Genomic DNA, 15,437 nt, shown 5'->3' with positions numbered 1-15,437 from the left:
GCAACAGAGTGAAACCCTGTCTCAAAAAAAATTTTTTTTAATAAAAATGTTTATGAATTCATAAGGTCTGAAGACCAGGAAAAAAAAAAGATGCAAGGTGGTGAAGGTGGTGGAAAGGAAGGTGTTGGAGTGGAAGCGAAGGGGTTTTGTATATCTCTGCTAGACTACATGCTCCATGAGAGCAGTAGCCCTGCCTCTTCTGGTATATCTTCGTTCCTGAAACAGCACAGGTACAAGATGGGTATTTCATGTACATTGCTCAAGTGACTAAATGGCCAGAGCCAGACTTAAAGTTCCAGAGATATACACTAGTGTGTTTTGCAGCCTTATAATTGAGTCTAAGTCCAGGAAAGCAGGTGCCTGGAATTAGGTAAGGTTTTTTCTTTTTTTTTTTTTTTTTTTTGAGACGGAGTCTCGCTCTGTCACCTGGTTGGGGTGCAGTGGTGTGATCTCGGCTCACTGCAAGCTCCACCTCCCAGGTTCATGCCATTCTCCTGCCTCAGCCTCCCAAGTAGCTGGGATTACAGGCACTCGCCACCACGCCTGGCTAATTTTTGTATTTTTAGTAGAGACGGGGTTTCACCGCGTTACCCAGGATGGTCTCGATCTCCTGACCTCATGATCTGCCCGCCTCGGCCTCCCAAAGTGCTGGGATTACAGGTGTGAGCCACTGTGCCTGGCCTAGGTGAGGTTAATTACAAAGGCCCCACTAATGATCTAACCCAGTGGTTCCTGCACTTGGTTGGTTATCAAAACCACTTGAGGAGGGCTTGGAAAATACTGACTCCCAGGCCCTGCACCAGAGGTATGAAGTCAGGGAGAGGACTCAGGAATCTGTATTTGGATTTCCTAATGAGCAGCTCATGATCACCCAGGCTTGGGAACTGTTACTGTAACCAGGAGTAAGGACTCCAGGTTTTAGAGAGCACTTGGTGGGCTCAGCCTGGCAGAGTGGCCGTGGTCCCCAGGCACATACCATACCAGGATGGGGAAGCAATGAGCAGCCTGCCTGGGCTCCTGTCCACACACCAGCAATGTGACTTGTTTTTAGACTTCTCTCTGTGAATCTCTGTTCCTTCCTCTGTGGAGGAGGGCTCGTAGGCAGCTTGTGGTGAGGCCAAGGGAGATAACTTCACAGAGATGTAGCCCAGCGCCCAGTGCAGTCGTGTTCGGTCCTTATCACACTCATCTTTCTAGCAACACATCCAGCTTCTCAATTTCCTTTTCCGGACTCTACCGAAGTCAGACCTGGCATCAAAGGATTGGATGGCACGGCGGAAGCTTTACACATGCTCAGGAGACTTTGGGGGAGTGGTGAAGCCCAGAGAGGAAGCTTCCATCAGGGACCCAACAGTTGGGTTGAAACCCTGATTTTAGGGTTTAGTGCCAATCTTACTGCTATTTTCTCTCAAAGACAGCCATGCCTCCTGCCCTCTCTTCTCTTCTCTAGATCTTTCCCGAATCCTCTTCCAGCACCCTCACTCTTCCTGCCCTTACCCCTAGCTGGGGTGCCAGCTGGGGCATCAGATGGACAGGCATGTGCCTGTGGGGAGGACTGATACTGTAGGCCACAGAGGAGCCCTCAGCAGGTCTCGAGTCCCCTCACGAGGACAGGAGAGTGCTATCCTTCACGTTGCTCCTTTAGGCCAATTCTCTCCCCAGGTAAATGATGAGGAGACAGCTGAACAAAGAAAAGCCCCTGAACTCCCAAACCCAGAAACATTCTTCAGCACAGGAAAGGAGAAAGCAGGCCAGGAGCAGTGGCTCACGCCTGTAATCCCAGCACTTTTGGAAGCCAAGGTGGGCGGATCACTTGAAGTCAGGAGTTCGAGATCAGCCTGGCCAACATGGCAAAACCCTGTCTCTAGTAAGAATACAAAAATTAGCTGGGTGTGGCAGTGGGTACCTATAGTCCCAGCTACTCAGGAGGCTGAGGCAGGAGAATCTCTTGAACTCCAGGGGCATAGGTTGCAGTGAACCGGGATCACACCACTGCACTCCAGCCTGGGTGACAGAGCGAGACTCCGTCTCAAAAAACATAAGAAAAGGAGGAAACTAAAAATGGCCTCCTCCCTTCTGTACACAGTCCACCTGCCTTCCTCATCTGAGCCCGGTGAAATAGAACTGCGAGGCTGCTTCTTCTCCTGCACCAAGCTTGCCATCCTTCTGAAAGGGAGGAGTCAGCCAGATGGTGGCCACTGAGACTCCAGGGCCATCTCTGAGAGAACCTCTGCTTCAGAAAGAGGTCAGCTGTCAAAACAAACTGATGCAGAGGCACTTCCCCAGGGGAATCTCAAACTGTAGGCAGCCAGGCCCGGGAAGTGGGTTATTAACTTCGTGACCCTTTATCACATTCTCCTTAATAGCTTTAGGCACCTCCTACGTGGTGTGTGGGGGAAAAACCCACCCTTTGTTTTGGAGATGACGCAAACATTTTACAAGTAATTTATTGGCCTGTGTTTAACCTTTATTCAATGGGTCCTAATTTATTTCACTAATTGACTGCTCAATTCCAGTAAAATCTCTGGTTCTAGGTTTACAGCCTGCTGAACAAGTGATTCAGAGGTGTATACCCACAGCACGGAGCATCTTGCCACAGTTCAGGTGACAGTGCCTTCTGCTCCATGAAGAATATCCCCACGGAAAAGGAATTCTAGGCCAGACGCAGTGGCTCATGCCGGTAATCCCAATGCTTTGGGAGGCAGGGATGGGAGGATCTCTTGAGGTCAGGAGTTCGAAACCAGCCTGGGCCACATAATGAGATCTCTCCTTTACAAAAGTAAAAAAATTAACCAGGTGTGATGGTGTGCACTTGCAGTCCTAGCTACTCAGGAGGATCTCTTAAGCCCAAGAGTTTGAGGTTGCTGTGAGCTGTGTTTGAGCCACTAGGCTCCAGCCTGGGCAACAGAGTGAGCCCTTGTCTATAAAAAGAAAGAAGAAAGAAAAGGAATTCTATTTGTTTGGGGTAGTAATTCCCCAATAGCAGAACTGGGATTGGTGGGGTGGGTGGAAAAAATCTTGGCACAAGGAAAAACTTTTGAACAATTATACTTGTTTAAAAAGAAAAAGAAAACAAGGTGCCTAGAGAGGTGGTGGGCATCTGAGCACTGGGGTGTAGGAGCAGGACTGAGGGACTGTGCTGGGAGGGGTCTGAGCTGCTGCCAGAGGAGTCCAACCCAGCTCAGGGTTCTGAGATGAATGCTCAGGCCAGAAAGCTATATATACAGAGCTCTCTTCCTGTCCAGGGCCCAGGAAATGCTTTTTCAGGCTGGACTAAGGAGGGAGGCTTTCTACAGGTGAAGACTAGTTGCAGAACGCTTCCAGTTATTTCAAGAGGCATTAGCAACATACAGCATCCATGTGAACTTATTTGCAACCTGGAGATAGCATTATTCATATTGGTCAGAGAGCTGCTGTAAATACGGTAATGGGCTTGGAGCAGAGCCTTAGCTCAATAAGTGTTAGAGATTATTATGATTACCATATAGAAAAACTAGTAGTCACTTCCTTGCTGAAGACACACTGATTAAAACAGTTAACGTGCCCACTTCTTCAGGTACAGGAAATAGTAACATTGTCTGAAATGCCACATTTAAGTACAAGGTACAATAATCTGGGTTAACTAGTATATACTTTACAGTGCACATTTACCTCTTTTGTGTATATATGGGGTCAATATGCAATAAGTGTATGTCTATTTATCATTACTTAGGTGTTCATTATCCAATTCCTTGAAGTTAGGAAGTTCAGTAGTGAAAATATTCACTAATACATATATTAGTGAATATATAGTGAATATATTATTCACAATACATATATTAGTGAATATATTAGTCACTTATAAAACTGATCCCAGCTGGGCGCGGTGGCTCACGCTTGTAATCCCAGCACTTTGGGAGGCCGAGGCGGGCGGATCACGAGGTCAGGAGATCGAGACCACGGTGAAACCCCGTCTCTACCAAAAATACAAAAAAATTAGCCGGGCGTGGTGGCGGGCGCCTGTAGTCCCAGCTACTCGGAGAGGCTGAGGCAGGAGAATGGCGTGAGCCCGGGAGGCGGAGGTTGCAGTGAGCCGAGATCGGGCCACTGCACTCCAGCCTGGGCGACAGAGCAAGACTCCGTCTCAAAAAAAAAAAAAAAAAACCAAAAAAACTGATCCCTATTAAAAAACATCACTTCAGCTAACACTATACTCCACTGATTAGGTTAAAACATCACTTCAGTTAACACTACTGCCCCACTGATTAGGTCTCTGTGGGTCAGTCTCTTGCCATTGTAAAAATTCGGCAAATGTAACGTAAATATTATGCAAATTGCCTTCAGAGTGAAGCTGCAAAACTTGCCAAAGATACAGGATTTAATGAAGGTGACAAAAGTAATATTGGCAAATTGCTTGAACTTCAGGCAAAGACATTGACAAATAAAGATTTGGCATGTTTAGACCAGTTCACAACTGAAGAGCAAAGTGCTGAGAAAGACGGTGCCACATAGGCCCTTCAAAATAAAATAATTTAAATATCAAAGGATAAAAAGAAGCTTTTAGGAAAACTAATAAACTCTTTGTTTTTTTTTTTTTTTTTTCTTTTCTTTGGGACAGGGTCTTGCTCTGTTGCCCAGGCTGGAGTGCAGTGGCGTGATCTCGGCTCACTGCAACCTCCGCCTCCTGGGCTCAAGCGATCCTCTGACCTCAGCCTCCCAAGTAGCTGGGATCACAGGCACATGCCACCATGCCCAGCTAATTGTTGTACTTTTTTGTACGGATAGGGTTTTGCCATGTTGCCCACGCTGATAAACTCTTATTTTGCAAAACAAACAAAACCGAAAAACTCCACCTCTTCTATAATAGGGTTTAAAAGTCCAAGTGAAAGATGTTATCATATAAAAGTTTGTTAGGAAATGAATATTGAGAAAAGTAACTAATATATAATTCATTTTGTAACAATTAGTGCATCATTGCAATTATAACCTAGATTTGTTAAACTAAGAAAATATATTTTAATATCTTTTAATTTCACTTCTCAGTAGGAAGTTCCAATCAAACATTTTTCACACTGATCACAAAATCATGATTCTCTTTTTAAGTGGATTCATATTAAATGTCCTTGCCTGATAGCAATTATCATCAGATGTGGGAAGACAGTGTGCACAAGCACCAGCGATCGTTCTGACAGTTGCCTAATTCTTTAGCTAACTAGCAGGAAGAAACAGAAACAAACAGAGAGCCACCATCCTTTCCTTAATGTCTTGCCTGAATCTGGAGCAATGGTTCTTGACCTTGGCTGTACGTTGGAATCACTTTGGAGCACTCTAAAAATTACATACGTCTGAGTCTCACCCCCAGAGATACCCACTTCATTGGTCTTGGATGTGGCTGATGTGGGGATTTTTTTTGAAATGGAGTCTCACTCTGTCACCAAGGCTGGAGTACAGTGGTGCAATGTTGGCTCACTGCAACCTCCACCTTCCAGGTTCAAGGGGCTCTCCTGCCTCGTCCTCCTGAGTAGCTAGGATTACAGGTGTGCGCCACCACACCCAGCTAATTTTTGTATTTGTAGTACAGACAAGGTTTGGCCATGTTGGCCAGGCTAGCCTCGAACTCCTGACCTCAAGTGATCCGCCTGCTTCAGCCTCCCAAAGTGCTAGGATTATGGGTGTGAGCCACTGCGCCTGGCCTGAAGTGGTGATTTTTAAGACCTCCTCAAGTGAGTCTAACATGCAGCCAAGGTTGAGATACACTAATCTTTCCTAATTTTTGCTCTTGCAAAAGGACCTATATCACATTCCACTACAGCCCTTTTCCTCACCCTTCCACTTTTTCCTCCCAGTTAATCCTATTCATTTTCTAGTGTTGCTATATCTCAAGAATTGTTAAAGCCCACTGCCCCAAAAGGTGAAGGGAGTTTTGTGAACTCAGGCCACAGGCAGTGGGCAGAAGAAGGTGGGAGGGCTGGGGACTGGGTGAGGACGGGGTTGGGGTGGGGTGGGAGGGAACCTGGAGACCCAGGAAAGCGGGAGGAGGATCAGCGGGGAGGGAAGGCCAGGACAGAGAAGGGAGTGGAGGAGGGTGGAGGGACTGGGGACCCAGGAGTAGGGAAGAGGAGGGGTGGGCTGGGGACCTGGGATTGAGGGAGGAAGGGAGGAGGGGAGGGTTGGGGACCCAGGAGTGGGGAACAGGGGAGGTAGACAACCTCCAAGCAGCACGTTCCTAGTCCTTCCAGCCTGCTTACAGCTGGACAGACGGCAGCCTTCAAAGCTGAAGGCACCAGGGAACAAACACCGTTCCCGCAGCAGCCGTATACCCAAATTTAAGTTGAAATGTTCTGCATTATGCTTGGAGTTTGGATTCTATCCTGGAGCAGCAGGCAGCAAAAGCCAGCCACCCAGAGTCCCAGCAGACCACAAATGACTTTTGGAACTGAACACCGCTGCTGCTGTGCTGATGGGACCTTAGAGCCAGGCCCTAGATGAACCCGTTTCACCACCTACTTGCTCTCCCCTGGGCTGTGAGGGTCTTTTCATTCCACTTAGTTGGGTGTGAAACAATGTCCTGTCCTTTAAAATGTGCTTTTTCCCACTGCCTTTCACCTTGTCCAAGAAAGGTAGTCATGAAAAAGCACATTTTAAAATTAACATTTCCTATTGAGAAAGTGATCAGTACAAGAAAAGCCAGTTCCAGAGACCCAAGGCGTTGTACTGGGCACTGCGTCCACATTGGTTATGACAGCCTGCGACCTCTACCCACAGGCATGACAGCCTGCTCCTCACCACTCCCAGGCCATACTCCCTCCAGATCTCAAGAGGGTCTGACCACCTCCTGGAGAATGTGCCAATCAGGATGGGTGCACCTGTAGTCCGAGCTAGGCCGGAGATTCCCAGGATGCTGAGTCACGTGCTGTACAGTTTGGCTGGAGGTGGATGTGGCCGCCACTGCGTGTATCTGTCACTCCAATAGTGGAAAAAATGCAGACTTTCCCATAAGCAGCCAACCAGGCACATATCCAACCCTGCTGGTAATGGGCACACCAGATCTGACTGCACAGAAGGCGGGTTTGATTTTTCTGAAAGAGGCAAGGTGCCAGTGATGTATACCCGCTGCTTTCCTGCACGGGCACTTACCTACAGTTTCACCCAGTTCTGCTTCCCAACCCAAACTGTGGGAATCCAATAGTCAAACACTTTAATGGCATCCAGACTCTCTTTTTTGTTTCATCCAGTCATTCCTGGAGCACACATACATTGTCTCAGCATCTTGAAGGAAAGGGAAATACGGACACGGTACTTTATGCATCTGGACATCAGAACTAGGGCAACACTCTCCTTGTTATTGCATATTTATTTTGTGGCATATTCTAGGACCATTACACAAGCACTTTGAAACTACAACCAATTAAAGCTTTGAATTAGATGTGTAAGTTAGTTAGAAGCCAAATTGTTCCACCATCTGGTTTAGGGGACTGGGGAATCCATTCATTTCTCAAACATTATTAGAGACAGGCTTCTTATGTGATTAGTTCTGGGCAGTGGACGTCGGTAACTAAGGTTCTGATCCTCCATGAACTTACAGTCTAATGGAGAACAGAGATACCTGCATTATAGATGACCATGCTGTGTGGAATGTGCTACAGGGGAGACAAGCACAATGAAGGGACTTCCTAAGGTTCTATGTCAAATCAATGGTGTCACCAAACCCAGGGAAGACAAATCCCTGATCTAACGCATCCTAACTTTTTTTTTTTTTTCCAGACAGGGTCTCGCTGTGTCACCCAGACTGGAATGTTGTGGGATGATCTTGGCTCACTGCAACTTCTGCCTCCCGGGCTCAAGTAATCCTCTCACTTCAGCCTTCTGGGACTACAGGCGCATGCCACACACCTGGATAATTTCTGTGGTTTTTGTAGAGATGGAGTTTCACCATGTTTCCCAGGCTGGTCTTGAACTCCTGGACTCAAGCAGTCCCCCTGCCTTGGCCTCCCAAAGTGCTGGGATCACAGGCATGAGCCATCGCACCTGGCCCTAACACATCTTTGTGTGAAGTTGTCCACATCACACTGGGACTCAGCCCTGTCTGCTAGGGACATATTGAAGGTGGATGTAGCAAGAAGCTAAGATGAAAAGAAGTTGACTCTAGCCAAAAAATGTCAAAGAGGAAGAGTTCAAGACCTGTTGTGAGGTAATGGTGAGGAAGATGGCACCCGAGATAGAGAACTAGCTTTGATTTAGGTCACGCAGGGCTGGACTGTGAAGACCCTTACACACTGTGGTAGAAGAGGGTTTGCGGGGTGAGGGGTGATTTTGCTCTAATATTTTTCTACTGCAGGTGAAGAAATTTGAATTAAAAGCTCAGTTTTTAAGTACTTCATCATTAATCCAAACAAAGTTCTTCCCTTATTTTACTTTTTATTTTTCCTTTATACCTCTAAACCCTAATTATATTCCCTTCACCCCATAGCACCTACTTTAATGTATCTTTAGATATGCATGGATGCCATCTTACAAAAGTTATATTATTTTAGGTGAGATGTCTTTACAAAAATGATAATGTACTATATATCCTTTCCTATTTCCTATGTTTTTCCCTTACCCCTCAATGTTTTTTGTTTTTTGAAACAGGGTCTCACTCTGTCACCCAGGTTGGAGTGCAGTGATGTGATCTTGGCTCACTATAGCCTCAATCTCCAAGCTCAAGTGATCCTCCCACCTCAGCCTCCCACGTATATGGGACTACAGGCATCTGCAACCACACCCAGCTATTTTTTTAGTTTTTTAGTTTTTGTAGAGACAGGGTCTCACTATGTTGCCTAGACTGGTCTCAAAACTCCTGGGCTCATGCAATCCTCCCATCCAAGCCTCTCAAGGTGCTGGAATTACAGGCATGGGCCACTGTTCCCGGCTACCCCTGGATTTTAAAGATCTACAGTGCTGCAGTATACTTCCAGTTGGTTATTTCTTACTGTTACTTAGTATTCAACAGTCTACATCTGCCATATTTTGTTAATCCCTTTCTCTAGTGATAAGCACCTAAGCTGCCTTCAACATCCAGCTACCCCAATCAATTTCATGATGAGCATTCTTATGAACTTGTGGGAGAACTTCCTCGGAAAAAATATATATTCCAGAGTTTTTCACAGGTCATAGGATATGTGCATGCTTCATCTCAACAAAACCAGATTGCTTGCCCAAGTGGTGGTACTGGTTCTAGTTGACACTCCCTCCAACAGTGCGCAAGAGTTCTATAATATCTTCCACATTCTCAGCTGCACTGACCTTTCTGCTCCTGGTCATTCTTAGACAGAAGCTCAGAGTAAATGTAACCAACAGGAGTTATCAAAGGCTCTTCACCTCATGAGAACCATGAGAAAGGGGATGCTTTTGAAGAATTGTGCAGGAATGATTGATCTTACTTGAAAAACCAGAAAATGAAACATATGTTGTATTCTCTGGGAATTTTGTGAGATATTCGGCATTACAAATGCAAAATATTTTCTGCATATATTTCTTTTTTTGCACAAATATCCCATTCAGTCTTTGCCCCCACCGCCCATGTTTGGCTAGTTTCTACTGACTTGGTTTGAAGCATTCTTTGAGTTGGCTGTGGCCAGTCTTCATCATGACCTGGTGGTGGTAGGCAGCAAAGGGGAGGTGGCGTTGCAAGACCAGAGTGTCCTGCTGAGCAGAAGACTGGCCTCACGAGATGAGCTCGGCCTTCCTCCCTATCTTCAGCTGTCATTCTCCTTGGGTCAGAGGGTAGAATATTAAAATGACAATAATAGGCCCATGTGTGGTGGCTCAAGCCTGTAATCCCAGCACTTTGGGAGGCCGAGGCAGGCGGATCACCTGAGGTCGGGAGTTTGAGATCAGCCTGGCCAACATGGCAAAACCCCGTCTCTACTAAAAATACAAAAATTACCTGGGTGTGACACATGCCTGTAATCCCAGCTACTCGGGAGGCTATGGCAGGAGAATCACTTGAACCTGGGAGGTGGAGGTTGCCCTGAGCCGAGACCATGGCACTGCACTCCAGCCTGGGCAACAGAGCGAAATTCCATCTAAAACAAAAAAAGGCAATAATAAGGCACATTTATAGGGTAGTTTGGACCCTGCTACTCAAAGTATGGTCCTCAGAGTAGCATCTTAGGTATCACCTGGGATGCTGCTTGGTAGAAATGCAGAATATTGGGGCCCAACCCAGAATCACTGAATCAGAACCTGCTTTGAGCAAGATCCCCAAGGGATTCTATGCACATTACAGTTTGAATAGCACTACTTCAGTCTTTGCCAAACATGTTCACATTGATTATCTCACTTAAACACTTCTCAACACCCCTGATTTCCTTGGGTATAGTTACGTAAATCTTACGTTGCAGTTGAGGAAACTGAAGCTAGGCAGGTTAAAATAACTGGCCCAAGAATATCCAGAAGAGCCCCATGAAAACAGATTTTTTAACCCCCAAGGTCATACTTTGTTTATATCCCTTTCACCCCACGCCTCGTTTTTCCTCACTCCAGCTGCCTACTGGAGGCAAGGTCTGGAAGTCTTGCGGCCCTCAGGATCTTTCTCTGTTGGGCTCCAGACCTGAAATATGGCAAATTTGGCTTGAGACCAAAAATGCTCACTGCTTTTCGGCCTCAATCCTTCTCTACCTTCACTGCAAGTCTCAGTTAGGAGTTCAGAGGACGCTATGGTCTGAATGTTTGTGTCCTCCAAAATTTATGATTCAAATCCTAGTTCCCAAGATGATGATGGTACTTGGACCCGGGGCCTTTTGGGAGGTGATTAGGTCATGCGGGCTCTGGGATTAGTGCCCTTACGAAATAGGCCCAAGGGAACCTGTTTGTCCCTTCTACTGTCTGAGGGCACAGTGAAAAAGCTCCATCTATGAGAAAGAGTGCCCTGCTAAAACATTGAATATGCTGGCACCTTGATCTTGAACATGCTAGCCTCCAGAACTGTGAGAAATAAATTTCTGTTGTTTATAAGTCACCCACTTACAGCATTTTGTTACAGCAGCCTGAACAGATGAAGAGAGAGGGACAGCCAGACCTTCACTGGGTGTGAGGTGGGTGGAGTTATTAGTGGGTCTCTCCTTTGAGTGAAGTTTATCAAGTTCCATTTTTTTCTTCTTAAAAGCAGGTTAAGCAGGGGTGCTGAATCTGGGGTTCCTCAGACTCCCAAGGCATCTGTGGATATAATTCAAGGAGTCTGTGATCTTGGATGAGAAAAATATTTAACATTTTTATTTGCACTAACCTCTTACCACACCTAGCATTTTCTTTACTGTAACTACAGGAAACAAACCACACTAGGCTCAGCAGGACCTGTGACCTGTGACTTTGTCACTAGGAGAAATCACAGATATTTCCATATTGCGTAACTACTGCAGACCTTGAAATCTCATTTATGCTCATGATAACTTCAATATTACCTCAATTGTTAGTCCCATACTAGATCTTGTTATTAAACGTGTTAATAGGTGGAGCGCAGTGTGGCTCATGCCTGTAATCCCAGCACTTTGGGAGGCCGAGAGTGGCGGATCACCTGAGGTCAGGAGTTTGAGACCCGTGTGGCCAACATCGTGAAACCCCGTCTCTACTAAAAATACAAATATTAGCTGGGCATGGTGGCATGCGCCTGTAGTCCCAGCTACTCAGGAGGCTGAGGCAGGAGAATCACTTGAACACGGGAGGCAGAGATTGCAGTGAGCCGAGATCGCGCCACTGCACTCCAGCCTGGGTGACAGAGCGAGACTGTGTCTCAAAAATAACAATAATAATAATAATAATAATAAACAAATGTGTTAAAGCAGCACTATAATGCCAAAATACCATAAATACCATTATATATGTATGTGAATATGTGTATATATATATATATGTATATATATACACACATATATGTAATCTTTTTTATTTTTTAGAGACAAAGTCTCTCTTGTCACCCACACTGGCGTGTAGTGGCACCATCATGGCTCACTGCAGCCTTGACCTTCCAGGCTCAAGCAATCCTCCCAACTCAGCCTCCTGAGCAGCTGGGACTACAGGCATGTGCCACCATGCCTGGCTAATTTTTTTTTTATTATTTGTAGAGACGTAGTCTTCCTATGTTGCCCAGACTGGTCTCAAACTCCCGGGCTCAAGTGAGCCTTCTGCCTCAGTCTTCCAAAGTGCTGGGATTACAAACGTGCACCACCTCATCCAGCCTATTTTTTTTATATTTGGATAAATGTGTGATCAATATAATGGCTTCATTTGTAATCTTATGAACTTCATTTTATGAGCTCAAAAGCATTATCCTGAGAAGGAGTTCATAGGTTTCATTAACCTGTAAAAGGACCATTTCAGATTCTGCAACCTTCATCACATCCTCCAGTCTGTTTTTGATTGTTGTTTTGGGTTGGTTCATGTCACCCTCGGATTTATTTTACTTTTTTTATCAGTAGCAACATAGCACTTAAAACCAAAAGGGGCCTATATGCTTGTCTTCAGGAGTGAAACGAAGACTCTCCTGAGAAGATGGCACTCCACTGCACAGCCAGGCTTGGTGGCAGTGGGGGCTAAGAACCCCAAGGAAGAACATGCATGACCCTTGCCCTCCTTCTGGAAGATCGTCTCAACATTCAGAAGATTTCAGTTAAAAAAATGCCACGTGCTAAATAGAGAGACCAGCAGCCATAGCTTTTGCTGACTGCTCACCCTTCTACAGCTTTATATCATAATCTTGATTATAACCCACAAAGAAAATGGAAGATGTTTGGCCTTTGAAAAAGAACACTCCTCCTTTCACCCATGAAGCTAGGCAAGATTACCAGAATTCTGACACTGGAACAGGTAAAAGTCACTGGGTCTATCCAGAGAAAATGAAAGGTCCTACTTTTAAGAAGCTGTAAGAACCCTACCTTTACAATTATTGATGTGCAAAGAGATGTTCATGATAGGTTAAGTAAAATAAGAAAAAGCAAGTTACAAGATAGCATGTTTTATAACATATATACAGAGGGGAGTGAGAAGACAGGGTAAAGAGCCTGAAAATATATGTATCAAAATGTTAGTAGAGGTTAATTCTGGAAGTGGGATTACAGGGGATTTTCATCTTTTTATTCCTTTTTGTATTTTTTTAACGATCAGTATGTTTTACCTTTGTTAAAAAAAATAAGGGAACACAGCTGCATTCATTTGGTAAAAATCACAATGTTAAGTAACTATATTTTACTGCTACTTGGAACCTTGCAGAGCCACTTAACCACTTAACTGGCTTCTCACCTGTTGAGGAGATAAAAAGAGCAAATGGAGAGTGGAGGAATTTAATTTTTTTTTTTTACAAAAATAAATCCCTATAGTGTTATATCATGGACTTTATACAGTGGGCCACATTAGGACCTCCAGATTCTTACTGCGCCAAGTAACAACCGGTGTATAGCAGGTGCTCCATCAAGGTGAACTCCCTTTCTTCCTATTACACATTTATTTCCATCTCAAAGCACTCAAGAGAGTGCTTGCTGGTGGCGTGGAATATTTTTCTTCCAGATCTCCATTTCTCTCTTTTTTCTTTTTTTTTTTCGTTGAGACAGAGTCTCACTCTGTTGCCCAGGCTAGAGTGCAGTGGCACGATCTCGGCTCACTGCAACCTCCGCCTCCCGGGTTCAAGCAATTCTCCTGTCTCAGCCTCCTGAGTAGCTGGGACTACAGGTGCCCGCCACCACGCCTGGCTAAGTTTTGTATTTTTTTAGTAGAGACGGAGTTTCACCATATTGGTCAGGCTGGCCTCGAACTCCTGACCTCAGGTGATCTGCTCGCCTTGGCCTCCCAAAGTGCTGGGATTACAGGCATGAGCCACCACGCCCAGCCACTTCCCATTTCTGTAAGGTAAAAAAAATGTATTTCTTCCTCGCTCTGATTTTTTTTCCTTTTCTACTTTACTAGTTTTTCTAGTTCTCCTTCCTGGGGCTTTCTCCAAGGTATTTTAGATTCTTTTTTTTAAAAAAGGAAAACAAAAAGTACTCTTATAAAAAGGAATATTTTGAAAACTGTAGCTGTCCCTCCAGAACTGAAAGAAACACACATGGACTATTTCAGTTATCTCTCACAATATAGCAAACCACCCCAAGACCCAATGACACTCCTGTGGACAGAAGCGGGACCCTGGAGTGGAGGGGAGGCAGGAAGTGATGCCTGGGCTGTTCTTCTATTTATTGTTCATGATTCTGTGGGTCAGGGCTTGGTGGGGATGGCTCATCTCTGCTCCATGTGGTGTCAGCTGGGCCTGCGTGACTGGGGCTGGCGGGTCCCAGGTGGCCCTGGTCACGTGGCTGGAGTGTTGGTACTGGCTGTTCGTTGGGGTGCCTTAGTTTTCTCCGTGTGGCCCTTCTCCTTTCACATGTTCTCTTATTATTCAGTAGTTTAGCCTGGGCTCCTCTGCCTTGTGGCTAGTTTCCAAGAGGATAAACACAGACACTTCAAAGTCTTCTTAAGATCTAGGCATGGAAGTCCCACAGCACTGCCCCAGATTCTCCCAGTCAAAGCAAGTCACAGGCAGGGTCAGCCCAGAATCAAGGGGTAGGGAAACAGACTTTACCTCTTGACGCAGAAATAGCAAAGTCACAGCAGAAAAGGTTACATGGGACAGGAAGGGTTGTGGTGGGCATCTTTAGAAACAATTTTCCCCCTAATAGAGTTTAAGATTAAAAAGAAGTTTTTAACGAGCTTAAAAACCATAGTAATTAGTATAATGAAAATAACTAATAATATTCACCAGAGGAGATTTTTTTTTTCTACTCTGGCACTTTCACTTTCTAAATCAGCCCCAGTTTGCCTCTCATCCCCACTCTGCATGCCATGAGGCCAGGACATCCTGAGCACGCACACAGGAAAGAAATCCTTGCCACGCCCTCTGCCAGCATTTCACCACGGGCCTGCCCCCTTCAGCCCGCTTCTTCCTCAGAGGCCCACCCTCAGTTCTCTTCTTTTTTCTCGTTATTTTCTTTTCCTGCAGGATTTTATCTACTCCCTTGGCTTCAATTGCCACCTAGACTCTGATGACACCTACATTTTGTTTTTTATTTCTATCTATTGATTTATTTTTGAGACAGGGTGTTGCTGTGTTGTACAGTGCTCAGAGTACAGTGCTCGGAGTACAGTGCTCGGCTCACTGCAGCCTTGACCTCCTGGGCTCAAGCAATGCCTCAGCATCCCAAGTAACTGGGACTACAGGCACGCACCACCACACCTGGTTAATTTTCTGATATTTTGTAGAGACAGAGGTCTCCCTATGTTGCCCAGGCTGGTCTCAAACTTTTGAGTTTGAGCAGTCCTCCTGCCTCAGCCTCCCAAAATGCTTGGATTACAGGCATAAGCCATTGCACCCGGCTAAAATTTTAATCTCCAGCCTAGATCTTTCTCTGTTGGGCTCCAGACCTGAAATATGGCATTTTCTTTCTTTCCAC

At 45.4% G+C, this 15,437-nt stretch overlaps 1 long non-coding RNA gene across 4 annotated transcripts in view; it reads right to left on the bottom strand.

Moving 5' to 3' along the window:
- LOC116813489 (uncharacterized) overlaps positions 1-15,437 on the bottom strand; it is a 43,236-nt gene that overhangs the window by 20,277 nt on the left and 7,522 nt on the right. For 3 of the 4 annotated variants that reach the window (XR_009214923.1, XR_009214921.1, XR_009214922.1), the window contains exons 2-4: positions 10,991-11,178; positions 9,908-10,046; positions 9,387-9,731 (exon numbers count right to left, since the gene is read on the bottom strand). This is a non-coding gene — a long non-coding RNA (uncharacterized LOC116813489). Of the gene's footprint in view, positions 1-9,386; positions 9,732-9,907; positions 10,047-10,990; positions 11,179-15,437 lie in introns of those variants that run through there. The other variant, XR_009214924.1, reaches the window with a different exon arrangement.

The sequence above is a fragment of the Hylobates moloch genome, unplaced genomic scaffold (assembly GCF_009828535.3).
Source record: "Hylobates moloch isolate HMO894 unplaced genomic scaffold, HMol_V3 SCAFFOLD_9, whole genome shotgun sequence".
NCBI lineage: Eukaryota > Metazoa > Chordata > Mammalia > Primates > Hylobatidae > Hylobates > Hylobates moloch.
The sequence above is the reverse complement of the archived record's forward strand: the minus strand, read 5'-3'. Positions and strand labels throughout refer to the sequence as shown.